This window comes from Giraffa tippelskirchi, chromosome 13 (genome assembly GCF_054371585.1).
Source record: "Giraffa tippelskirchi isolate mGirTip1 chromosome 13, T2T-mGirTip1v1.2.pri, whole genome shotgun sequence".
Taxonomy (NCBI): domain Eukaryota; kingdom Metazoa; phylum Chordata; class Mammalia; order Artiodactyla; family Giraffidae; genus Giraffa; species Giraffa tippelskirchi.
Genome location: NC_137287.1, coordinates 61,354,506 through 61,382,438, shown reverse-complemented (window position 1 = coordinate 61,382,438; position 27,933 = coordinate 61,354,506). Strand labels below are relative to the sequence as shown.

At 44.6% G+C, this 27,933-nt stretch overlaps 1 protein-coding gene and 1 long non-coding RNA gene across 2 annotated transcripts in view; one reads left to right on the top strand and one right to left on the bottom strand.

Moving 5' to 3' along the window:
• The window catches only part of CCDC3 (coiled-coil domain containing 3), a 95,962-nt gene that overhangs the window by 21,590 nt on the left and 46,439 nt on the right, over positions 1-27,933 (top strand). The window lies entirely within an intron of this gene.
• Positions 5,907-8,974, bottom strand: LOC145531519 (uncharacterized). The gene is made up of 4 exons (XR_014072502.1): positions 7,734-8,974; positions 6,793-7,106; positions 6,343-6,470; positions 5,907-6,188 (listed from the first exon to the last, which is right to left on the bottom strand). It is a non-coding gene; the product is annotated as an uncharacterized LOC145531519 (long non-coding RNA).

Genomic DNA, 27,933 nt, shown 5'->3' with positions numbered 1-27,933 from the left:
TGTGTGTGTGTGGCACTTGTTACAAATACCATTAAGTAATGATTTATGAAAAGACTGGTTTACTATCTATATCTCCCACCTGGAAGGTAAACTCCTCCTTATTGGTGGTTGTATCCCCAGAACCTCACAATCCCTCTCATGGTAGGCATGGGCACCAATATACAGAAGGGGATTGTGAAGTATCACATGAATGGTGTAGGCAGTAAAAGCTTTAGGAAGTTGGAGAAAGGAAGTGGTCAGTGAGGCATTGATTATTCTAGGGAGATTCCAGAGAAGCGAGGAGACTTGATCTGGATCTTGTTGATGATCTATAATACAGTTGACCCTTGAACAACACAGGTTTGACTGGCACAGGTCCATTTATATGTAGATATTCTTCAGTAGTAAATAGAGTACCCCACGATTCGTGGTTGGTTGAGTCCGAGGATACAGGGGAACCATGGATGCGGAGGGCCAACTGTGTTACATTTGGATTAACCTCCGTGTGGTTCAGGAGTCAGTGGTTTACTGTTTTCAGAGTCCTTTTGAGGTATCGAGGGTCATGTTACCAACTTATCCTCTAGTTGAATGCTAGTAACTTTTAGATTGCCATTTTTAAAAACCTGACAGGTCTTTTTGTTAATTTTATTTTTAAAAATTTATTTGGCTGCTCTGGGTCTAGTTGTGGCACATGGGCTCTTTCATCTTTGTTGTGGCATGTGGAATGTAAATCCCCCACCGGGGATCAAACCTGGGCCCTCTGCATTGGGAGCACCAGGGAAGTTCCTAGATTGCCATTAATAGATCATTCATTTGACCAGAGAGAGTCAGGACTGTGCATTAGGTAGAGTGGTGATCTTTTTCATTCATTCATTTATTCAGACCTTCACCATACACATATTTATTATATACCTGCTATATGTCAGGCACTGGGAGTAAAAAAAAAAGAAAAACAGAGAAAAGAGTTCCCTGCCCTCCTGGAGCTTACACTGTGGTGGGATGAGGAAGAGATAGTCAATATATCAGTCGATAAGAAAAATATCAGATGATGAGGTGTTTGGCAAAGAATTAAGAGAGGGTGGTAACAAGCAAGGAGGAACTAGTAACGAGGCTGAGGAGATAGAACCTACACTGAAGTCTGAATGTCCTAGGGCTGGCCATACAAAGATCAGGTGGCAAAGCATTCCAGGGAGAAGAACAAGCCAGTGCCATTGTGCAACCTAGACCTTGCTTGACATGCTTGAGGGATGGAAAGGTGTGAAGCGAGCATAATTGGTGGGGAAGAATGAAATGAGATGAGTTTGTAGAGGTGAGCAGGAGTCGGACCATTGAGAGGTTTCTAAGCAAACGTAAGAAGTTTAGAGCTTTGTGCTTTGGGGAGCCATGGAGGGGTGGTGTGCTGGGAGTGATGCAGGCTGGGGCTGGGGGCTGTGGTGGCGCTGGAGAGGAATGGTTGGGTTCAGGATACATTTGGAAGTGGGGCTCTTCCTGTGTTCCTCCAGCTGTTCCCTGATCGCAGTCTACCTTTCCCCACTTTTTTTTTAAGATTTTTTTTTTTGATGTGGTCCATTTTTAAAGTCTACTGAATTTGTTACAAATGTTGCTTATGTTGTTTATGCTCTGGCTTTATTGGTCATGAGGCATGTGAGATACTAGCTCCCTGAACAGGAATAAAACCTGCACCCCCTACATTGAAAGGGGGAATCTCAACCACCAGACCACCAGGGAAGTCCCTATTCCCAGTTTTAAAAGCTTTTTCTGTCTTTTTCCTCATCTTATAGGGCCTCGGCCACCCCCAAGGTGTTGGCTAAGTACCACATTTCCTGCAAAAGTATTTAAAAATACACAGTAGTGATTACGTGTGAAACATTATGTCTTGACTTTCATATGCCTGTATGTACCCACTCTGCATCATGTAGCTCACAAGAGTGAGAATTCAAGATCTTGAGGCAGGAAGCCTTTTATTCCACCTGCAGTGATTTTTGAGTGCTTCCTACATCCTCAGCATTGTCTCATGTATTATGGACAACCTAGAGTCTGAACTGGAGCATCTAGTTAGAGATACATTTAACCCACATGGAAAGATGGATACAGCTGCTGGGGAAGTATTTGGATACCTGGAGAGAGATGAGTTTAGACAGGGAAGAGCATGAAGGGAAGCCCAGAGATGAGGATGAGGGTGTGTTAGGACAGCAAGAGCTGCACGCGAGGGGTTAGAAGGTGAGTGTGAGGACATGTGAGTTAGCGGGTCCACACCAGAAGCTCTTGATTTGTTATCAAGTATGTGCAGTTCACACTAGAAGGAGAAGTTCTCTGACATGTTGCAGAGGTGATGGTTTGTAGCTGTCAGGGTTAGCGTTAGCGTTTCTTCTTTACTTCTGCCTTGAACTATAAGCTTTATTGAAACACAGCTGTTGCCTTTCTTAAAGTTAATTTTTATTACAGTACAGTTGCTTTACCATATTGGGTTAGTTTCCACGTGCAGCAAAGTGAATCAGCTATGTGTATACATACATCCCTTCTATTTTTGGATTTCCTTCCCATTTCGGTCACCACAGAGCATTGAGCAGAATCCCCTTAGTTATACAGTACATTGTCATTAGTGATCTATTTTATGCATAGTATCAATAGTGTATATGTGTCAATTCCAATCTCCCAGTTCATCTCCCCCACCTCCCGCCCTGTTCTCCTCTTGGTATCCATCCAGTTGTTCTCTTGTCTGTGTCTCTTTTTCTGGTTTGCAAATAAGCAGTTTACTTTTAAACTGACTAATACCCTATGTAGTTATTTAAAAAACACCCACAAACTTCTTATTTTGGAATAAATATAGATTCATTGGCAGTTGCAAAGAAATGGAGAGAAGTCTTTGGCACCCCCTTGCCCCTTCTTCCCCACTGAGCATCTTGGGTAACTAGGGCAATAGCAAATCTGGGTGATGACATGGGTAACATGCTCAGAGCTGATTCAAGTGCTGCCACTTACACACGCACTTGTGTGTTTGCAGCTTCCTGTCACCACCAACACAGTCATGACACAGAACCACCCCGTTACCCCAGGCTCTCTAGTGCTACTCCTTACAGCGCCACCTTCTCTGTTGCCCATTCCCAAACTTTGGCAGCCACTCACCTGTTGTCCTGGAGAAGGCAATGGCACCCCCCACTCCAGTACTCTTGCCTGGAAAATCTCACAGACAGAGGAACCTGGTGGGCTGCTGTCTAGACCCATCATATAAATGAAATATGATAACATATGGCCCTTTGTGACTGGCTTCTTTCACTTAGCATAGTATTTCCAGGGTTGATCCATGTTGTAATATGAATTGGTACTTCTTTCCTTTGTATGGCTAAATAACATTCTGTTGTATGAATACATTGCATTTTGTTTATCCATCGGTTAATGGATATTTGGGTTGTTTCCACTTTTGCCTGTTATAAACAATGTTTCTCACAACATTTATGTACAACTATTTCTGCCTATGCGTGTTTTCTTTGGGGTATTTTCCTAGGAGTTGAATCGCTAGGCCACATGGTAATTCTGCATTTAGGCTTTTGGGGAACTGCCAAACTGCTTTTCAAAGCAGCTGCATCATTTTACCTTCCCACCAGCAGTGTATGAGGGTTCTGGTTTCTCTACATCTTTGCTGACACTTGTGTTTGTCTTATTGATTCTCGCCATCCTACTGGAAGTGAAGTGGCCTTACACTGTAGTTTTGATTTTTCATTTCCCTGAGGACTGATGATTTTTGCATCTTCTTATGTGCTTATTGGCCATTTGTGTAGCTTCTTTGCAGAAATGTCTATTCAAGTCTTTTGCCTCCCCTTTTTAACTATCATTTTTTAAAATTAAACTTTTAATTTTGTATTGGAATATAGCTGATAAACAATGTTGTGATAGTTTCAGGTGGACAGCAGAGGGACTCCTCCATACATATACATGTACCACTCTCCCCCAAACTCCCCTCCCATCCAGGTGTCTTGCCAAGTTTTTTTTTTTTTTCTTGCCAAATTTTAAATTCAGGTATCTTTTTAGTCTTGAGTTGTAACAGTTCCTTACATATTTTAGATACTAGATTGTTATTAGATACATGAAATGCCAATTGTTTCTCCCATTCTGTGGGCTGCCTTTTCACTGTGGTTTAAATTTGTGTTTCCCTAATGACTGCTGATGTTGATCATTGTTTCATCTGCATGTTTGCTGTGTAAATGGCCTCTTTGGTGAAATGTCCACTCGTATGTTTGTGCATGTTTGTCATTTCTTCTTACTACAGCTATGGCTGGAGACATTTTCCTTGATTAGTCTTCAAACTCTTTGCAGCAGCACTAGGATGGATCAGAGACAAAACTGTTAAGTGGCTCATAGCTATAGATTTTTTAAATTGTGATTAAAAAACACAGAACATGGAATCTGCCCTCAACAAATAGGTGTACAGTGCAAATGTTAACTATATGCATGTTGTTGTAAGCAGATTTCTAAAACTTTTTCACTTTGTACAAACTGAAACTCTAGATCAAGCCCCTGGCAGCCACCATTCTGCTTTTTGTTTCTATGAGTTTGGCTACTTTAGATACCTTAAATGAATAGAATCATGCATTATTTGTTCTGTGACTGCCTTATTTCACTTAGCATAGTGTCTTCCAGGTTCATCCATATTGTAGTATGTGACTGTAGCGTTTTTAAAAATTTTATTGAAGTATAGTCGATTTACAATGTCATGTTAATTCCTACTGTAGAGTGAAGTGATTCAGTTATGTATATATGTGTATATATACCCATTCTTTTTCATATTCTTTTCTATTATGGTTTATCACAGGATATTGACTATAGTTCTCCATGCCATACAGTAGGACCTTGTTGTTTATCCACTCTCTATATAATAGTTTGCATCTGCTAATCCCAAACTCCCAGTCCATCCCTCCACCCCGCCCCTCAGCAACCACAAGTCTGTTCTCTAAGTCTGTTTCTGTTTTGTAAATAAATTCACTTGTGTCATATTTTAAATTTTTTAAAATTTATTTTTAATTAATTAATTTTTCCCCTGGGGAAGGGATAGGCTACCCACTCCAGTATTCTTGGGCTTCCCTGGTGGCTCAGATGGTAAAGAATCTGCCTGCAATGCAGGAGACCTGGGTTCGATCCCTGGGTTGGGAAGATCCCCTGGAGGAGGACATGGCAACCCACTCCAGTATTCTTGCCTGGAGAATCCCCATGGACAGAGGAACATGGTGAGCTGCAGTCCATGGGGTTGCAAAGAGTCAGACACGAGTGAGCTACTAAGCATACACAGCACACTTTATTTTTGGAGGCCATGCCTCACAGCTTGTAGAATCTTTGTTCCCTAACCAGAGATTGAACCCAGGCTTCCAGCAGTGAGAGTGTGGAGTCCTAATGACTGGACTGTCAGGGAATTCCCCATTTGTGTTATATTTTAGATTCCACATATATGTAATGTCATATAGTGTTTGTCTTTCTCTTTCTGACTTGCTTCACTTAGTATGATAATCTCTAGGTCCATCCATGTTATTAGAAATAGCATCATTTCATTCTTTTTTATGGTTGAATAATATTCTGTTGTATATATGCCCCACATCTTCTTTATCCATTCATCTCTTAATGGACATCTAGGTTGTTTTCATGGCTTGGTTGTTGTGAATAGTGCTGCATAGTTGTAAGATTTTGATCCATGCTAAGCGAGTACTCATTTTTATCTCATTAATAACCACATATCTTACCATGACTCAGTTTCTCCATCAGGGAAATGGTCACAGTGGTATGGAACTTGGCTGTAATTAAACTCAGATGTTTGTGAATAATTAGTACTCAGACCTTTGTGAATAGTTAGTGCTCTGATCCTATGGACAGCCTCATAGATGGCAGATACGCGCTTTTGCCAAGAAGTCAAAATCAGCAGGAGAATATCCTCACTTTAGTTTTTTAATTTTTTGCTTTATTTATTTGGCTGCACTCTTGGTTGCCTCGTATGAACTCTTAGCTGTGGCATGTAGGATCCAGCACCCTGAGCAGGGAGGGAACGCTGACACCCCGGATCGGGAGCGTGGAGTCCCAGTCACTGGACCACCAGGGAAGTCCTCTCATCCTGGTTTGTTGAAGAGTCTTCACTGAGTGGCCACATTTCTCTATTAATTTTTAATTTCTTTTCTTGCATAATGTTTAGTCCCCAAACTATTCCAGAGTGTCTCAGCACACACATCCTGAAAAGGAAAGGAGGGGGGAACAAATTAGGGGTCTGATTCTCATTAAAAGGGCTTCTGTGCCCCCAAAGAGGAGGATCCCCAAGCCAGCCTCCCCCTGACTCCAAGAAGCAGCCAGTTCTCAGCGAGTTGCTATGGAAATGTGCTCTGGTACCAGGAGGCAGTGAAGTAAAGCATTCCGAGAGTCTTGGAGGCTAGGAAATGGATGTTTTGAGGTCTGTTCCCAAAGTCTCCTGCAGTTGCTTTTTGCATTAAATTCTTTCTCAACGTTTCATCGTTCCCCTGTGGACACAGAGGCTGAAGGTGTGGACTGTTGCTTAGAGGCTTTACAAAGGCAGGAGAGATCTGGAAGATTCTGGCCATAAAACTGTGGTTTTTAAATAAGACAGGATGATCATTTATACCCCTTCTCGTCTTACAAGCAAAAAATCTGTCACCATCTGAACTCTCCCCATGGACATCTTAGCTCAGGCAGCCTTCTCTTGGGAAGGGTGAACGTATCTTTGCCTTTGTCCTTTTTTCCTTCCCCATCCACCCTCCTCCCTGTAGACTCTGATTCTGCAGCAACCCTCCCTGGGAGTTGACCAGCAGCTTCAGCTCTCACCTGTCTCAGCATGCACCGTGGTTTTGCGTTCTGGGGACAGATCTGGGTGGTTAGGACAAACACCGCCTGGGAATCTTTGGCCAGAGGAGATTCCTCCAGTGTCCTCCATACTGCTCTGGTTCCCGCTCATCAGACCCTCAGCGATGCTGTCAAGCTTCAGTTCCCATGGCTGCTTTTCATCTTTCTTTCAGTTAAATCAGCTATGACACCTGGCAGAGCCCCGCTTCTCCTGGGGGCCCAGGAAAACCCAGATGCTGCCAGCATGTTCTGGGGCCTGGTGTCCCTGGAGTACATTCAAGGCCAGTCCATCTACTCTGCACAGACATGGGGAGAAGAAATGTCAGTGCTGGAAAGGAGCTGAAAGTCATCTCATCAACCCCTTAATGCAACATCATGGAAAAATTTATTGGAAAACAAATACCTGCCCCCAGCTATAGTTCTTAGCATGTGGCCAAGTGATACTATTTTGACTTTAAGTATAATAGCTGTGATTTCAATGATAAAACTGTTAAAATACTAGTAGAAGCTAGCATAGGGTTCCAAAAGTGTGACGCCTCTGTCACAGCTTTGTACTAAAGCAAAATGGTCAGAAATTTAGGTCAAAGGAAGTAAACCAATGCGTGCACGCATACACACACATAAAAAGTAAGGGAAGGACATTCTTGCACAGTGTCAGATGGCAACCCTGTAGGTGCTTTCTAAATCATTTCTATTTATTTGCTTTGAGAAGAGTGTCCTTCTCCCCCCCCCGCCCCGCCCCCCCCCGCCATTTCCTTATCCTGTGTCCAGAGAGTAGGGTCAGTTTCTCAGTTTTCTGGGAAATGGCTGTGGTTGCATTGAAGACCAGGGTTAGTCTCTGTGGGCTGCTTGTCTTTTTGTCTTTGAGTTCTCCCTGTGGGCCTAGGCTGGCTCCCTACCTGGTACCCAAGCTTTCACCTTACCTCCTTCTCGGAGTCCCACACTCCAGATCTCAGAGATTTCTTCTACCTCACCTGTCCTTTGCTGACCTGTGTTGTTTCACTCCAAGGCTCTGCTAGATACTTGAAGCTGATTCCAGAGGCTAATTGAAGGTAAACTGGGAAAGGAGGTTAGAGGCATTCCTTATTGCCTTTCCATAAACATTTATGTTTTGAAGCTTTAGATCCTGTAATTCTAAAAAATGTCAAGAGAACAGGGAAAAGACATGATAGAGGAAGGTGATTAAGAGGTATAAACAAGTAGGTATAAAATAAGATACAACTGGAATAGTCTGGTGGTCCAGACTCCCCACTTGCAATGCAGAGGGTGTGGGTTTGATCCCTGGTAGGGAAACTAAGATGCCTTGTGGTGTGGCCAAAAAATAAAAATATTAAAAATAAATTTAAAAAGCAAAGTTAAAATAAGATACAAGGATGTAATGTACAGCACAGGGAATATTGCCAACATTTTATAATAATTTAAATGGAGTATAATCTATAAAAATGTTGAATCACTATGTTATAAATGTGAAACTAGTACAGTGTTGTAAATCAACTATATTTCAATTGAAAAAAAATGAGTGGAACAGGCCACTCAAGGAAGAATGGGAAAGTAGCTTTTCTTTTCTGGACGTTACATTGGGTCACTCCGATCACACAGTTGATACCATCCAGACATTGGCCATGCCTATGTCTGGGCCATAGTTCATTCCGCTGTCCAGTTGTTCCTAAGGATGATGAAACCTGCTTTATACCAGATGTGTTTATAAGCTTTTATGTGTCTGTAAATCAGGTCATAAGTTACTAATGAAAAGGAATCCTCTCTTTTAAATCCAGTAATTTTTGTGAACAATAGGAACTTAATATGTATCTGTTAACAATGGAATATTAATAAACCAGAAGGAGTCAGCAGTAAGTCTTTACTAGTTTAGGAAACCACTTACAAGGGTTATTGGAACAGCCCTGTGAGGGCTTGGATTGGATTCTGTGTTATGAGAAACACCAATTAACCGAAAGCTTTAAGCGAAGGTCATTTCTTCTCCCCTTAGCTAATTGACATGGCAAATATGTTGCCCTCACAACTGGAATTGAATGCTTTCTGGAGAGACCTGTCCAAGGAAATGATCTTGACATGCTGTCATTGTCAATTGTGATCAGCTCACTGACTCTGCAGAGGCGGTGGGTCTGGTCTTTTCCCTTGAAAAACTTCATCAGTGCTGGTGTCTACAGTCATTTAGGGCACCAAGTAAATATGTCAAGGGCGCTGCTTACTCTCCTATGGACACTTTAAAAAATATTTTTTAAAATATAAAAATTATATATATAAATGACCTGGTGAAGACCTGCACCTGGTCTTCGTTGCAGCTCAGGGGATAGTGGGTCTTTGTTGTGGCATGCAAACTCTTAGTTATGGCATATGAGATCTAGTTCCCTAACCAGGGATCAAACCTGCGTTCGGAGCACAAAGTCTTAGCCACTGGACCACCAGAGAAGTCCCTCCTATGGACACTTAAAGTGGTGGGTACTGTCTTAAGTATTGGCCTGGAGCAGACCCTGGGGCTGGTCCTAGTACTGCTCCAAACTGGTTCTGTGACTGTAGGTGAGATGTTCACGCTCTGAACCTCAGCTGCTTTATCTGTGAAACTGGGATGATGATCTCTTTGAGCAGCGCTGTTTTAAGATTTACATAAGCTCTGTATGCAGAGAAAGTGAAAGTCGCTCAGTTGTGTCCAATTCTTTGCAGCCCATGGACTATACAGTCCATGGAATTCTCCAGGCCAGAATACTGCAGCAGGGCTTCCCTTGTGGCTCAGCTGATAAAGAATACGCCTGCAATGTGGGAGACCTGGGTTCAATCCCTGGGTTGGGAAGATCCCCTGGAAAAGGGAAAGGCTACTCACTCCAGTATTCTGGCCTGGAGAATTCCATGGACTGTATAGTCCATGGGGTCACAAAGAGTTGGACACAACTGAGGGACTTTCACTTTCACCTTCACTGTATGCAGAGAGTTTGGCACAGATTAAGAAGTGGCTAGGGGGTGAATAGAAGCCTTATAGTTCCCCAAACTGTTCGCATTTTGGCCCAATTTAACTTTCAGGATGGTGTGTGAAGGTGGAGCTTGCAGATTGAGGAATCTGAGCTCCCAAGCCAATGTCTCTTTAAATCTTGGATCCCAGAGGGTAACCATGGAGGCTCCAATGGCTGGCCATGCTGTGTAATGTCTCGTTTTTGGCACACAGTTCTTCTTCCAGTGGGGAGTGTGGTTGCTCCATGGAGAGGGCTCGGGGGAGAGAGAGGGCTCAGGGTGGGTAGGCTGGCTGGATGCCCAGAACTCTTACAGCCACAGACTGAATGCTTGTGTCCCCTCTCCCCACCATTCATATGTTGAAGCCGGAACCCCCAATGTGGTGGAGTTGGGAGGCTGTGATGGGGTCATGAGGCCAGAGCCTTATGAATGGGATTATAGAGAAGACCTCAGCGAGCTCCCTTGTCCCCCCATGTGTGGACATGGCTGCTTACTGACCCAAAAGCTGTACTCACCTGACACCAAACCTGCCAATATCTGTTCTTGGACTTCTTAGCCTCTAGAACTGTGAGAAGTAAATTTCTGATTTTTTTTTTTTTATAAGACACCCAGTCTATAGTACTTTGTTATAGCAGCTGGACTAAAATACCTGTCAATATTATGATCCAGTGGTCTTATTGAATTAAAAAAAAAATACTTTTTAGAGCATTCTCAGATTCACTGCAAAATTGAGGGGGAAGATAGATTTTCCATATACCCCCTGTCTCAATGCATGCAGGGCCTCCCCCCATTACCAACATCCTTCTCCAGATGCTACCTGTGTTGCAGTTGATGAACCTACACTGACATGATGATCATGGAGTCCACAGTTTAAAGTTTTCCCTTGGTGATGTGTGTTCTGTGCATTTGTACAGATGCATAATGGCATGTATCCACCATCAGAGTACCATTCAGAGTAGCTTCACTGCCTGAGACTTCCCTGTGTCCTGTCAGTTCACCCCCTCCCTCCCCGCTAGACTTACTTGACTTTCAGTGAGGATTTAGTTTTTTTTGCCAATGGGACAGAGCATACTTAGAGGTGCATGCATCTATTTTTATCTACATTATAAGACCATAAGTTAAAAGTAGGTTCGGATCAAAGGTAGAAAAGTAAATTCTGTAACATACCTTTCTTTGTGGCTGTGGGTTCTCATCTTGACAATTCAACCTTGTGTGGTGTAATTCACTTAGAATTCTTGGCTACTTCTGCTCCCCATATCTGCCACTCCTCACCCTCCGCTTCTCCATGACACCAGCTACTCTGAGCATAGGGACTATGTCTTTTTTGTTTTATTGGAGTATAGTTGCTTTACAATGCTGTGTTAGTTTCTGCTGTATAGCAAAGTTAATCAATTATATGTATACATATATCCCCTCTTTTGTGGATTTCCTTCCCATTTAGGTCACCACAGAGCATTTAGAGTTCCCTGTGCTATGTAGTAGGTTCTCATTAGTTACATATTTCATACATAGTATCAATAGTATATATGTTTCAGTCCTAATCTCTCAATCCATTCCACCCCTTTCCTCCTTGGTATCCATATATTTGTTCTGTGTCTGTATCTCTATTTTTGCTTTCCAAAAATTTCATCTATACCATTTTTCTAGATTATCACAAATATGTGTTAATATATAATATTTGTTTTTCTCTTTATGACTTACTTCACTCTGTGTAGCAGACTCGAGGTCCATCCACGTCTCTGCACATTGCACAATTTCATTCCTTTTTATGGCTGAGTAATATTCCATTGTATATATGTACCATATCTTCTCTATCCATTCCTTCATTGATGGACATTTAGGTTGCTTCCATGTCCTAGCTATTGTAAACAGTGCTGCAGTGAACATTGGGGTGTGTGTATCTTTTTTAAATTATGCTTTTCTCTGGTATATGCCCAGGAGTGGGATAGCAGGATCATATGGTAGTTCTATTTTTAGTTTTTTAAGAAACCTCCATCCTGTTCTCCATAGTCGCTGTACCAGTTTACATTCCCACCAGCAGTTTAAGATGGTTCCCTTTTCTCCACACCCTCTCCAGCATTTATCATTTGTAGATTTTTTGATGATGGTCCATCTGACTGGTGTGAGGTGATGCCTCACTATAGTTTTGATTTACATTTCTCTAATAATTAGTGATGTTGAGCATCTTTTCATGTGTTTGGTCATCTGTATGTCTTCTTTGGAGAAATGTCTGTAGGGACTATGTCTTCTTCATCCTTGTAGCTTAATACACAGATTGCTCAGCCAGTGCTCGGTGAATGGGAGAATGAATGCTCAGGTGCCAGCTTTAAGACACCACTTCCTTTCACTCATGCTATTCTGTGAGCTTCTGCTGCCACTCTTGCCTCACGTATGCTGCTGCTTCTACTCCTCTTTCCACCCATCCAGCTTGGGAAAATTGAGCAGTGACCCCAGTCTCCAGAGAGACATGGCGGTTGCTTCTCACCAAGCCTGTGCTTGTGGCAGGTTGAGGTGGCTTTGCTCCAGGGTCTGAACCCCGTCTGGGGAGGCCTTGGAGCTTAGATGCAAACAACAGCCATCTTACTCCTGCAGGGGTTCTCATCTCTTATCTTTTGACAGTAGGATACAGTGTGGAGGGGTGTATCTCAGGGCCCAGGCTTTGCTGTGTCCTGAATTTCTAGCCTGGCTCAGTTCAACTCACTGAAACCTGGGGAGATGGAGTTTAGCACCTGCAAACTGGGGTTGGCTTAACTCTGCCATGCTTGGCAACATGGTTAAAGGATGATGAGTGAAATGCTTTGAGGCTCTTTTGGAAGAGTTGCTGGTTAAATGCAGTGTGTCCGTCTCTTGTCACCTGCCAGGGGCATCCCTTGTGTGACCGAGGGTGCTGACCACAGAAGGGTGTTAGCAGGACCAGTTCCACTAATATCAGTGGGTGGGCAGCTGCTTGCTGAGAGCCCTCAGTTGCAGGCCTGGCCTGGTACACAAAGCAGGGAGACTTGAGTCCCCCTGGCTCACGGGAGGGGCTGTTGAGTGTCACTTTGCTCATTCTTCTTCTAGTTGGAAAAACAACCAGGGACGAATTGCCTTTGTGGATTTTTTCACTTTCAACTTTTCTCATGAAACTCAGACTCTTTCTTTTCTGTTACAAGGCTGACCTGTGTCCAGCAGGGGCAGGGGGAATTGAGCAGAACATGGGAAGCTTCCTGTCTGTTCAGAATTTGGGCTGGGGACTAGGTTTGAAGGAACCTTGCTTGGTTTCCATTGGAGGGTATGGGGAGGCCTGGAGAGCACTTGTGTTTGTGTGTGCAAGGTGGGTGGGAGGGGCAGCCAGCATCTTCTTTACCATGCTCTCCGAGATGAGGGGAGATGCCCTCTGAGATGGGGGGATGCCCTCTGAGATGAGGGGGACGGAGGCCTGGTAGGCTCCAGTGGAGGACATTTATGGTGGAGAGTTACCTCTGCTCCTTGCTGGGTCAGGGCCTTAGTAAGACAATGTGGATGGCAGGGTCCAACTCCACGGCGTTCCAACAGTGCAAACCTAGGAATGGAGACCATGCATGTTGATTTGAGCATAGTCAGTCAGGGACGGACTTGACTCCTGGCCTCGCCAGATGTTTGACTTTTGGGAATGCCTTCACTACAGGGGGACCCAGAGACCTCATTTGTCATGGGATTGTGTGCAGGGTAGGCATGACTTACCAAGAAGAGATGAGAATTTCAGGAGATAATGCATATAAAATGCCAGCTACTACTAGTCTTTTACACACAGTGCATGCTAAGTCACGTCAGTCCTGCCCAACTCTTTGTGACCCCATGGACTGTAGCCCACCAGGCTCCTCTGTGCATGGAATGTCCCAGACAGGAATACTGGAGTGGGTTGCTGTGCCCTCCTCCAGGGGATCTTCCCGACCCAGGTATTGAACCCGAGTCTCTTCTGTCTCCTCCATTGGCAGGTGGCTTCTTTACCACTAGCACCACCTGACTGTAGGTGCTCAAAATATGGTAACTGTCAACTGTTGTGTTTTTTTTAATTTTTAGATATTTATTTACTTGTTTATTTGGCTGCTCTGGGTCTTAGCTGTGGCATGTGGGATCTTTATTTGCAACTTGTGAATTCTCAGTTGCAGCATGTGGGATCTAGGGGTCAAACCTGGGCCCCCTGCATTGGGAGCAGTGAGTCTTAGCCCCTGGACCACCAGGAAAGTCCCTGTTAGCTGTTAACCCGGGAAACACGTTACTGGAGTTCTTTGAGGAGCTCTAGATCTGGCCATCAACCTTCATCCCTGGATAGAATTCAAGAATCTGGTTGTGCCCTGTGGGGTAAAGCCTCAGAGAACGCCCCCGCCCCCACCCAGGTAGGCAGTGACCTAGGAAGGTGGGAGCATGTGGAATGGGGCATCAAGGACCCAGCTGCTCAGAGAGCTGGGGGCCTCTGCTGGTGGGTCAGCGTCAGGGCCGCGAGAGCTGCATCAGCTTCTCTTCCCTACAGGCTCACTAAAGCTCTCCTGGGACTTCCCTGGTGGTCTAGTGGTTAGGACTTAGTGCTTCCACTGCAGAGGGCATGGGTTTAACCCCTGGTCAGGAAACTAAGGTTCGGCATGCCGCAAGGTACGGCCGAAAAAGAAAAGAAAAAAAAAGCTTTTGCCTCCTGGAGTGGCATTTCTCAGACATGCCACCCTTTTTTACTTGGCCACTCAGGGTGATAATGACCTCATGTCTAGGAGGCCTTGGGGCATTTTTCAAACACCTGGCATGAAAGTGAACTACAGTATCAGCTGTGGGATCAGTTCCTTCATAAAAAAAATAAAAACAGGATAATAATTGACCCTACCTTATCAGGTTGTAAGGCATTAAATGTATTAACTCACATTCATATACTTAATACACTTAGAGTAAGGGATGAATGTTGATTCTGTGGTTCTTACTGTGATTATTCTGTCTTTCATCTTCTCCTCCCACGCCCCCATCCTCTCCTTCCACCTCCTGCCTTTGATTTGGGTTCCAAGAAGTTTCCAGGAAGGCAGGGGATTGTTGGGTCTGCCTTGAGAAGCTGGGTTCATCCTGCCGGCCCTCCCGCCCCCCCCGCCCCGCCTCCATTCTGATGGGTTGAGTCAGCCCAGTTTTCTAACTGTGCGCCTGGCAGAAAACAGGTCTTGCTCCACAAAAGGTTGGTTCCTACCCTTGCAGGAGCTGGTGAGAGAGTGTCCTCATCCGACCTTGAAGGACGGGCCTCCAGGCAGAGAGGAAATGAACAGAACACAGGGCATCTCTGGGCCGCAGGAGAACTCTCACAAATACCCTCCAGTTTCTTTTTTGGGATTAAGGATGGAGATCATATCACTGGGAAGAACCAGGCCTCTTCTTGACCCTCTCACCCACTCTTCCTTTCTTCTAGAAAGATGGGGATGTCCTGTTGGCCCTGGGGCACAGCCCACCTTGGGTCTTCCTCATCGTGAGCTTGGCCCCCGGCTCCACTGTGACTCACAGTCAGAGCTCACTTAGCCCTCAGCCCCGTGCCCTCTGCTTTGCAGCACCTCTGCAGTGCTCCAGCCAGGCTGTAATTCCCTTTCCACCCCACCCCACCCTCCCCTTCTGTGGGGTGTTCTGAGGCCAAGTTTGGATCAAATGGCCACATGCGTAATTTCCAAGCTCTGTATGATTGCTGTCCCTTCCCTGTATCAGGCTACCATCAGGCGGCTCCCTCCCCTCTGCTGATAGAGATAACAGCTATAAAAACACACTTTGAGGGGAAAACAGGAGGAGAGGTGTGTGGCCTGTCGCTGCCGGCAGGCTCGGCACTGATGGCAGTGGAGACCTCTGGCCTGCGCTGAACTGCCCTCTGTTCCTGCACTCTGTTGGTCATGCCTCGCGTGGACCATGCCAGCTGGCTTGGCCAGGCTCCGAAAGCTGCCTGTCTCATAAATGGAAACACCAGACAGGACGTTTGAAAGCCTGGCCATGATTTCTGCATGGGACAAGGTTTTTCTCAGTATACCCAGCAGGTCTTTCCTGTCCAATGTGTTTCATTGTGGGGTCCACAGATTTGGGACGCTCTGTCCATTTTCTTGTAAATCTCCTACCATTAAAGGGGCTATTGACTGTGTGCTTGACCATCTTGGACCTTTCTGCACTGCTGCCCAGTCTTGGGGTGCTTTTATTTCTCATATCATCTGCACAACCATGGATGTCATTATAGATGAGAACGTGAAGGCCAGTGACCTACTCAAAGTCACAGAGGTTGTTAGTGGGAAGGAAAATAGTTCAGGTCCCCAAATGTCTGGTCTAGTGCTTTTTTAAAGTGCTACATAATGCCGCTAGGGGAATAGCTGGGGTTATACGTGCAAGGGCCTAGGGGATATGGGACTGGGGCTAGTTTACCAGGAAGCCCTAAGTGAATTGGAAATTGGGTACCGTGCTGTGAATGGGAGGAAAACTCACCCCTCCTCACTGATGCTGAGGCAACAGCAGCCTTCTGGTGATCCTGGGAACCCAGCAGATAATGGTGGCTTCTGACCTCTGGAAGGAGACTTCCATATCAGAAGAGCATGGTCACCTCCCCCTACGTCCCAGAGCTGGCCAGTGCCAGTCCAGACAGGTGAGAACCAACAGCATTCCCCGAGGACTCAAGGATGAGGCCAGGTTGCCTCTGCCCCTTCTTCTGTTAGTCAGGCCTCCCGCCTTGCTTAGACTCTCTGCAGGGCCTCCTTCCTCTTCATTTAGCATGGCGACTTACCCTGTAGGGTGGGCGACTGTAGTGGCCCCATCCCAGGACTCACAGTGGGAGCTGGGGTTTGCATGGTGCTAGGCTGTTCTTTACCTGCATCCCTAAGAGCTGGTCTCATCTGGTCTCTTTCCCCTGTGATCCATCTGACTGTGTATTAGCAAGAGACACTTCAGGTCTTCAAGAAATGAAATAGGCTATGGGCTTTGCTATGCCTTCCCCCATCCTGGGCTGAGCATCTGGCATGTAGTAAGGGCTCCTGTCATTGTTCCTCTGATCTTCTATATTCCTCACAACAATTCCAAAAGCCAGGTGTGACCCCCACCTCACAGTGAAGGGACCAGGCTTAGAGGACAAGGCTGCCTGGTCACAGAAGTCAGTTGCACTGTTGGGATTTGTAATGTGCAGGCCTGTTTCACTCTCAAAGTTGGGGTTTTTTTTATACTACAACACCCTAATTTTCCCTCTGCTGTGCTGTTCACCCTAAACCAAGTTGATTTCTGGAGTTCACTTTTATTTAAAATTTTTTTTATTTTTAATTTTTTTTGTTGATTTGCAATGTTGCTTTTCAGGTGTACAGTGAAGTGATTCAGTTATATATGTGTGTGTGTGTGTATACACATGTATATATTCATTCTTTTCTAATAAAGGTTATCCCAGAATATTGAGTAGAGTTCCCTGTGATATGCAGTAGATTCTTGTCATTATCTGTCTTATATATAGTAGTGTGTGTTCATCCCAAGCTCTTGATTTATCCCTCTTCTCCATGTTTCCCCTTTGGTAACCATAGTTTGTTTTCGATCCCTATAAATTTGTTTCAGTTTTGTAAGTAAGTTCACTTGTTGCATTTGTTAAAAGATTAGATTCTACATGTGAATGTCATATATTTTTCTTTCTCTCAGACTTACTTCAATTAGTATGATAGTCTCTAGGTCCATCCATATTGCTGCAGATGATATTATTTTCATTCTTTATGTCTAAATAATATTCCAGTGTGTGTGTGTATATACACACACACCCACCACATTTTCCTTATCCATTCCTTTGTCAGTGGACATTTAGGCTGGTTCTTTGTCCTGGTTCTTGTAAACAGTGCTGCTGTGAACATTCAGGTACATATATCCTTTTGGATTATGGTTTTCTCTGGGTATATGCCCAGGAGTGGGATTGCTGGATCATATGGTAATTCTATTTTTAGTCTTTTAAGGAAACTTCATGCTGGAATTCCTCATTTTTATTAATTTCTTAATTTTTAATTGAAGGATAGTTGGTTTACAGTCTTGTGTTTGTTTCTGCCAAACATCAACAAGAATCAGCCATAGGGACGCCTATGTCCCCTCCCTCTTGAACCTCCCTTCCACCTCCCTCCCCACCCCACCCTCTAGGTTGTTGCAGAGCCTCAGTTTGAGTTCCCTGAGTCCTACAAGAAATTCTTATCAGCTATCTATTTTACATATGGTAATATATGTTTCCATGTTACTCTCTCCATACTTCTCACCCTCGCCTTCCTCCCCTGCCCCATGTCCATAAGTCTGTCCTATGTCTGTATCTCCATTGCTGTCCTGCAAATAGGTTTATCAGTACCGTCTTTCTAGATGCCATATATATGTGTTACTATACAATATTTGTTTTTCTCTCTCTGGCTTACTTCACTCTGTATAATACGCTCTGGGTTCATCCACCTCATGAGAACTGACTCAAATGCATCTCTTTTTATGGTTGAGTAACATTCCACAGCTTCTTTGTCCATTCATCTGTTGATGGACATCTAGGTTGCTTCCATGTCCTAGCTACAATACATACTATTGTATATAGGGCTGCAGTGAACATTGGGATACATGTGTCTTTTTCAATTTTGGTTTCCTCAGGGTGTATGCCTAGTAGTGGAATTGCTGGGTCATATGGTGGTTTTATTCCTAGTTTTTTAAGGAATCTCCATGTTGTCTTCCATAGTGGCTATACCAATTTACATTCCCACCACAGTGCAAGAGGGTTCCCTTTTATCCACACCTTCTCCAGCATTTATTGTTTGTAGATTTTTTGATGATGGCATTCTGACCGATGTGAGGTGATATCTCTTTGTAGTTTTGATTTGCATTTCTCTTATAATGAGGAATGCTGAGCAACTTTTCATGTGTTTATTAGCCATCTTTGGTAAAAGTAGTGACGGATTTCCTCTTCTTGGGTTCTAATATCCCTGCGGATGGTGACTATAGCCATGAAATCAGAAGACGATTGCTTCTTGGCAGGAAAGCTATGACAAACCTAGACAGTGTTGAAAAGCAGAGACTCTGGCAGAGTAATCTCTGCTAACAAAGGTCTGTATAGTCAAGGCATGGTCTTCACAGTGGTTACGTATGGTTGTGAGAGTTGGACCATAAAGAAGGCAGAGCACCAAAGAATTGATGCCTTCAAACTGTGGTGCTGGAGAAGACTCCTGAGAGTCCCTTGGATAGGAAGGAGATCAAACCCAGTCAATCTTAAGAGAAATAAACCTTGAATACTAGTTGGAAGGACTGATGCTGAAGCTGAAACTCCAGTATTTTGGTCATCTGATGCGAACAGCTGACTCTTTGGAAAAGTCCCTGATGCTGGGAAAGATTGAGGGCAGAAGGAGAAGAGGGCATCAGAGGATGAGATGGCTGGACAGCATCACTGATGCAGTGGGCATGACTGGGGCAGACTTCGGGAGATGGTGAAGGACAGGGAGGCCTGGTGTGCTGCAGCCCATGGGGTCGCAAAGAGTCAGACACGCCAGGGTGACTGAACAGCTACAGAATGTCTTCTTTGGAGAAATGTCTGTTTAGGTCTTTTGCCCACTTTCTGATTGGGTTGTTGTTTTCTCTGTATTGATTCGTATGAGCCGCTTGTGCTCCTGTGCTTTTCAGTCACTTCAGTTGTGTCCAACTCTGTGACCCCATGGACTGTAGCCTGCCAGGCTCCTCTGTCTATGGGATTCTCCAGGCAAGAACACTGGAGTGGGTTGCCATTCCTTTCTACAGGGGATCTTCCCCACCCAGGGATTGAACCTGCATCTCCTGAATCTTCTGAAATGTGGCAGATTCTTTACCACTGAGCCAGTGGGGAAGCCCATGAGCTGCCTGCATATTTTGGAAATTAATCCTTTGTCAGTTGTTTCATTTGCTATTATTTTCTCCCATTCTGAGGGTTGTCTTTTTACCTTGTTTATAGTTTCCTTTGCTGTGCAAAAGCTTTTAAGTTTAATTAGGTCCCACTTGTTTATTTTTGTTTTTATTTCCATTACTCTAGGATGTGGGTCATAGAGGATCTTGCTGTGATTTATGTCATAGAGTGTCCTACCTATGTTCTCCTCTAGGAGTTTTATAGTTTCTGGTCTTACATTTAGGTCTTTAACCCATTTTGAGTTTATCTTTGTGTATGGTGTAGACAGTGTTCCAATTTCATTCTTTTACACATAGCTCTTCAGTTTTCCCTTAAGATCATGGCATCCAGTCCCATCACTTCATGGCAGATAGATGGGCAAACAGTGGAAACAGTGGCTGACTTTATTTTTCTGGGCTCCAAAATCACTGCAGATGGTGATGGCAGCTATGAAATTAAAAGACTTTTACTCCTTGGAAGGAAAGTTATGACCAACCTAGACAGCAAATTAAAGAGCAGAGACATTACTTTGCCAACAAAGGTCCATCTAGTCAAGGCTATGGTTTTTCCAGTGGTCATGTATGGATGTGAGAGTTGGACTATAAAGAAAGCTGAGTGCCGAAGAATTGATGTTTTGAACTGTGGTGTTGGGGAAGACTCTTGAGAGTCCCTTGGACTGCAAGGAGATCCAACCAGTCCATCCTAAAGGACATCAGTCCTGTGTGTTCATTGGAAGGACTGATGTTGAAGCTGAAACTCCAATACTTTGCCCACCTGATGTGAAGAGCTGACTCATTTGAAAAGACCCTGATGCTGGGAAAGATTGAGGGCAGAAGGAGAAGGGGATGACAGAGGATGAGATGGTTGGATGGCATCACCAACTCAATGGACATGGGTTTGGGAGGATTCCAGGAGTTGGTGATGGACAGGGAGGCCTGGCGTGCTGTGGTTCATGGAGTCGTAAAGAGTCGGACATGACTGAGCTGAGCTTCAGTTTTCCCAGAACTACTCATTGAAGAGACTATCTTTGCCCCATTGTGTATTCTTGCCTCCTCTGTAAAAAAATAATGTACCCATAGTGTGTGAGTTTATCTCCGGACTTTCTGTCTTGTTCCATTGGTCTACATTCCTGTTTTTGTGCCAGTGTCATACTGTCTTGATGATTATAGCTTTGTAGTATAGTCTGAAGTCAGGATGTAGAATTCCTCATTTTTCAAGGCATATGGGACATGATCTAGAGATTCCAGTTTGCTATGGAACAGGCTTCTCCCTCAACTGTGGTGGATGGGGACCTGATAAGAAGTAGGAACATATCAGGACTGCAGCTAAGAGTGGGACGTGGTTTAGGGTAGGTAGTCTGGCCCACCAGGAAACCCAGGATGCCAGGCTGGATAACACAGCAGAAACCAGCTGTATGGCCTGGACCTGTGGCCAAGATTAGGGGACTCTTGCCTCTAGCTGGCTTTAGAAATTGGGGATGAATTGCCAGTGAGGTCCAAGATGCTGTAGATTCTCAGAGGTTGAAGCCTGCTTGACTGTGAGTATCATGAAAACAAAAATAGAACAGCAAAGACAAAACCACATGCAAAATTGGGGAGAGGGGATGCATTAGAAGCCTTGGATGGGAATAGTAAGTTTGGTCTGGGTTGTGGATGGCATGAGGTGATGGTTTGACAGTGAGGGTTACTCTCCTGCAGGCAGTAGGGTGAGAAGTGGGGAGAAGATGGTGTTCCCAGCCTGGGAGGTGATGGTTGAAGCCATGAGGAAGAACGAGCCCATCTTGGAGGAGGTGAGAGGGCTGAGGTCGAGAACCAAGCCTTGGGGGCTTGGCTGCAGTTGAAGGAGGACAGAAGGACAAGAGTCAGCCTGGCATCCCCCCAGCCAGCCATGGGGAATGTGGGTGGGAGGGCAGGAGGCCTCAGCGTGGTGGGACTTTGCACAGAGACAACCAGGGGGAGGAGGAAGGCAGTGGTGCCAAGAGCTGAAGCCATGGGAAGATGCCAGATTTGACAAGGAAGAGGTCCTTGAGGACCACAGGGAATACATTCCTGCTCGTCCATACCTCCACCTTCTGTGGTCAATGTTGGGAAGTTGTGCTCCAGGCAGGAGGTCTGAGGTCCTCCACGAGTCACTGGTGTTCTCTGTGCATGACCAGTTAGGGCAAGAAATTGTCCTGGGTCACGTGAGGAAAGATAACAGCACTTGCGTTTCCTGCTCAGGCCTTGGGTCAGCTGAACACGTGTCAGCTGACTGCTTCAGCGAGTCCAGGTTTTACCACACAGTGTAAATATAATCCACGTGGCCCGGGGCACAGGGGAGGAGGGAGGTTTCTGAGGGCAGCTGACAGCTCAGGGTCTGATTTCACATCATAATAATCAAGGACTTTTCTTCCCTTCAGAATACTACAGCTTTGTTAATGTGTGTCTTAATTATCTGCCTTGATGCTGCACCTGTAAGGAGACAACTTCCCACTTTGGAGTGTGGACACTGAGAATCAGTGGGTCTGATGACACACCCGCCTTTGTGAAGCGCTTTCTAATTGCTTAGTTTATTAGTTTGTGGAGTGGCGGCTTTTTAAATTGGAGTATAACTGTTTCACAATGTTGTGTTGGTTTATGCCATACAATGATGTGAATCGGCCAGGAGTATACATATATGCCTTCCCTCTTGAGCCTCCCCCCGTCCCCTCTAAGTTATCAGAGAGCAGCAGGCTGAATTCCCTGTGTTACACAGCAGCTTCCCACTAGCTATCTATATAACACGTGGTAGTGCACATATATCAGTGCCACTCTCTCAGTACGTCCCACCCTCTCCTTCCCCCGCAGTGTCCACAAGTCCGTCCTCTGTATCTGTGTCTCCATTCCTTCCCTGAATTAGGTTCATCAGTGCCATTTTTCTAGATTTCAAATATATACATTAATATACAACATTTGCTTTTCTCTTTCTGACTTACTTCACTTTGTATAACAGGTTCTAGGTTCATCTACCTCAGTTCGACTGACTCAGTGTAGAGTGGCTTTTAAAGAATTCTTTGAGTCTCTAGTTTGGGTAGAGACATACTGCTTCAGAAAGAAAAATAGGGTCATTGAAATAACAAAAGAATTCACCTAATTATCTTCTTTGCCTGGTCGGAGCCTCCGAGGCTAGGAAAAATTAAAAGTTGGGACTTCCAGTAAATTAGGCTCTCTATTAGACAGAACCAGAATAAATGGTGTGTACTAAATCAGTCTTTAAAAAGCAGGACCACCATATCCAGGGAGTTTCCTTTCTGCCCCGTCATGGCTCAAACACTCAGCTCACGGTTCCTGGAGCCTCGGAGGAAGTGAGAAGGCAAAGGTGTACTCAGAGAACAGAAGCTCAGAACAGGCAATTGATCGGGGACGTTGTGCAGTGCTGAGCTCTGGACCCATCACTTAAAATTTCTGGGACTTAGTTTTCACACCAGAGTCCATTTGGGATAATAAACTCTGTCTTCCTCCCAGGTGTATTGAGAAAGCCCAAAGAGCTAGGATATGGGCCATCACATCCTTCAAATGCCATTAAGCACTGGACACAGTCAAGGGTGGGGAAGCTGCTCTGGTTTTGGAAAATGTTGGGTTTGAATGAGCTCTGTAAATAGCCACTAGCTTCCTCACCCATGTTCTGATTGACTTGAAGACTGCTTTTTGTTACACTGATCAAGATGATACTGGGAAATGTGGCTCCTACCACAGGTGGGAGGGTTGATTGCCCAGTTCAGGATCGGATGGACTCGTCCACCCAGGCAGGCACAGGTGGCTCTGGGAAGCCATGGCCTGTGGCTGTGGGCTGTCATGCGCTAGTGTTTTCAGCTTTGACAAGAGACTGGACAAGGAGTTACCAGTGGTCAGCTAGTTCCTAAAAGGGTAAGCAGAGATGATGGGGCCGAGTGAAGCAGGCAGGCGCTGTTTCTGTTCTCAAATAAACCAATCAAGACTCACTCCCCATCCCTGGTCAGGGGCGGGGGAGTGAGTGAGAAGCCTCTAATGAAGGACCCTCTACACAGAAACTAGCCAGCACAGAAAGAGAGTCCTCCAACAGATATTACTGTTTAGAAGTGACTTGGCCCCAGATCTGATGCTGAGGGCTGTGACTTCATTAGAGCTTATTTACATCTCTCTCAGAATGCTTCGTCTACATACCATAACAGATCTATTGAGACATGGCCTTAGGAGCCTCTGGGGAAAGGCTCACAAAGGACATGAAAGTCAGATACCTGGATGGGAGGATTTGCCCTCTGTGCTGGAGACTCTTAATGATGGGTGGCCACTAAAAATGAACTCTTAATTCACTTTTATAGAACTTAAAGGTTTATCATCCAGAGTGAATTCTGTGCTGAGTCCCACTTGTATGGGGTCTGTCTCTTTCATGTGTCATTCTACAGCATGTATAGTAGTGCAGACATCTCCTTGGGGAGAACCAGCTCTGGGTCCTCTTTTGCATGGTGCCTCTTTCCAGCTGAAGCTCCCACATCTCTAACATCCAGGAGTCAGTGACTCAGCCTCAAAGGAGAAAAGAAGCATTAACAATGAATGATAGATCACTGTCTTATTTATACACTTAGACTCTGGTGGCTGGTCACTTGATTTTACTAAAAGATGAACCAGAAAAAAAAAAAAGATGAACTGTTGGAGTCAAAACCATTGTAGTTTAATTTAAAAAATTTTTTGCCTTTCCACGTGCCTTCTGACACTTTCAGTGACTTGTTGTTCGTTGTTGTTCCGTCTGTCTTGTATCCAGTTCTTTGCGACCCCATGAACTGCAGCACTCCAGGCTTCCCTGTCCTTCACTAACTCTCAGGATTTGCTCAGACTTATGTCCATTGAGTTGATGATGCCATTCATTTAGTGATTTACACCTGTAATCTCTCTCTCTTAAAATCTAACAATCTTTGGGGATAGGAGACAGAAATATATATTGAGCTCTAGTTAATGAACTTGCTAACCATAATTTCAAGATTGGTTGTGCTCTGCATGTAAGAGAGAGACTGTGCATGTGATTATGAAAGTGTATGCACATATAATTTATAAAACAATGATATTTGGAAGTCTTTCTCTTAGCATTTGTTTTCAGCTTTTGTGTATGAACTGTAGTCCCTTAGTGCCTGCATGTTCTTAGGACATTTTCTAGCAGTGTGATTCATGATTCTAGGTAAGTTACTTGTTCTTTTATTCCTTCTGTCTTATTCTCTTAATTTACAATTAAGTATGCCTTTGGCTGCAAGTAAGAGAGAAATCTATACCCAGCTAATTTGAAACAATGAGGAAATACATTATCACATGAGGCAAGAAAGCAAAAACTATGGCAACTGCAGAAACAGTACAGTCAGGGCTCTCGGTCCCCTCTGGGTGACTCTCTGTGTCCTCAGACTAGCTTCCCTCATGGTGGCAAGAAGGCTGCTGCAGCAGCTCGAGGCACCCACTCCAGGTCCCACAGGATACAAAAGAGGGAGGCATTCTCTTTTCCTGCGTAGCTTTTATTGAGAACAAAGAAAATTATTCTCATGAACAACTTCTCCTTCCCCACAACCTGGCAGACTTTCTCTCACATGTCATTGGCCAGAAGAATGTCACATACCTGTACCTTATTTAACTTGGCCCAATAAGGACCCACCTCCTAGGACCACCCCTTCTGAAGTAATGGCCATGTGAAAAAGAGAGGAACTTTTAACAACACTGTACTTTAATAGGAAGGAGGAAGGATTTAGGCTTACTGTACTGCATATGTGTTTTTGATGAGCCTGCATGCTGTATCAATAAAAAGTAGTATTGTGAATGGTATTGTTTGATAAGAGATAAAAGAAGAGAGATGCCAAAGGTAAACAAGAGATGAAAAATCTAGTTGGTGCACAGAACCAAAGAGACAGAGTGAGCAGTTGGCCTATATTTGGTCATTGTTTTTATCTTGGGAGGAGTTAGAGCAGCTTTCTAAATAAAGGAAAAATACTATTGTCCAACGTGTTAATGAATTCCAGTCTCAGAAGTCTCCTCTTTCCCACAGCTATTTTCTTTCACTAGTTGAAAATGGTATTTAACTGCAGATGTATTCTTAACACAGCTGGAGGTCTCTTAACCAAATAAAAAGCTTAGATTCCATTACTCTTGATGGGGGGAGAATGGAGCTGGAAAATCGTGTGTTATGTATCTGTGTGTGTAAGTTTAAATATCTCTTTATGAAAAGCACACACGTACACTTGTAAGAAACCATATAAAAGCTATGGCAATCCTAGCCAAGAAAAAAAGGAAAAGAAAAAACTTGGCTTCTTGAAGCTTTTAACTAGAACTAAAAATAATCTTCCTAAGACCATGTTTGATACATAACTCAGGAAAAAATGTACTCTGTGTATCCTGAATGATTTTGGAGTTCATTTTCACAGTGTATGATTTAAAAAAGGTCCCTGTCATATATGATGATGTTTTATGTTATTTGGGTCTTAGATTTTTGTGCCGGCCACTCGAGATGGCATTTTCAATGTAATAGGTGACAACTGCAAAATTACCTGTCTTTAGAAGCAGAAAGGAAGGAACAGTTCTAAAAGGGAATACTTATTTACATTAATTCGTTGATTACTCCTTATACTTTGAAGAGATTCAGGGGGTTTGCCGATCATTAGGTATTTTTCCTAGATCCAAAGCAAATCACTTTAAAGGGAGGGTATCCATCTGCCAGTAGAACTTGTCATATCAAATCCTTCGACTTCAGGGAAGCCAGAGAAAGCAGGGAGATATTTTGGAGTTCTTACTCTGGTGTGAAAAACAGCAGTTTCTGTTTTCACTCTTCTTGACCTTTTATTAAGTTTGAATCTCAGGAAGCTATGCTCCATTATTTATCATCGGACTCATAAACTCTGACATTTGCCAGTCTCTCTGGTCTGACACTTAGTATCCACTGACCCAAATGATCATTTCTTCCTTTCTCAGAGGCTGACATTTTCTCTCACTCATGTCTCTCAAAAAGGGGGTCTTCCTTGAGATGACCTGAGTATTTTCTTTGAAGTTGAGACCAAAAGTAACTATTTGGAAGCCTCATTGCTGGGTCTGTAGTGCAAACCTGGACCACCGAAGGTTGAAGTGGCAACTGTACTGATTTCAGCTGGTTTCTTGGGGGTGGGAAGTCCTTAGTGCATCCCCAGCACCATGAGCCTAAGTGCTTCTCTTAACTTCCTAATGCAAAGCCCTTCTTTGTCCTGAGTTCTCCAGGCTTCTGAGCAAACAGTGGGCTCAAACTGGGCTGGTTGTATAGGGTAGTCCCAGAGCCTTGAGAAAGAAGTAGCAGGAAAAACAGCCCAATAATGTATGCAACGTCTTTTCTAAGGCTCATAAGGGTCCTTTCTGTGAATATGTTTGCCGCATAAACTGTTGCGTGGATAATTTAAGGCTGCTGGAAGCTTCTGCCCTCTCTGCACTTCTCATGCTCTTCTGGTTCTTCTTCGGCTTTGAAGGAAATACTGGTTTTCAGCAAGGAGTCAATCCACCTGCTGTGTCCTTTCATGACACATTTTTGGGAACAGTCACGGCAGGCTCTGGAGACACTGGGTTTCCACAACAGCCCTGCGGTATGTATACTCTTAGGACCTTCATGTCATAGGCGTGGAAGCAGAGACAGGGTGGGGTGAAGTCACCAAGCTGGCGAGGGCAGTCTGGGCTGGGGCTTAGGTGTGGGGGGTCCCAAGCCCGTGCTTCTCTGCAGACCCCTGAGGCGGTTTCAGGATGGTGATGCTCTCTGATAGCACCTTCGAGGGGACCCGTATTGCTAAGGGGGTATTGGTGCTATTTCTGGGCTCTTCCCTGCTGTTAGGCACTTCGGTTCTGCCTCCTGCCTACTTTTCTCCCACTGAGACAGCACATTCTAAACAGACCAACCTCAACTGTGAGGCTAAGAGTCTGAAGTCCCCCCAGAGCTCCCTGTGTTTCTGTGCAGAGCTTTGTACCCCCTGGAGAACTTGCTGTTTACCATCTTGCTCGGCAGTTTGATTAGTAGGGCTGCTTCTGGGTTGTGGGACAGAAATCCCAAGTTGGGATCTGGCTGGCCGAGTTTGGCCCCTAGAGTGGCTCTGGTAAGGTGGTGACTTCTCCAAACCCTTGGGCCTGGGGAGGGTTGTGCAGCCTTGCCCCCTTCCGGGGCCTGGGGTCACTTTCCACAACTCTCACCTTTCCCCACAGCCCAGTGTCCCCTGCCCCACCGCGTGTTTCAATTCTGCCTCATTTGTCATTGTGGTGGGAAAGATCTGGAGCCCAGTACAAAAGTACTGGGGGACACCGAGTACTGTGGGCTTTGGCCTGTTTATTCCACAA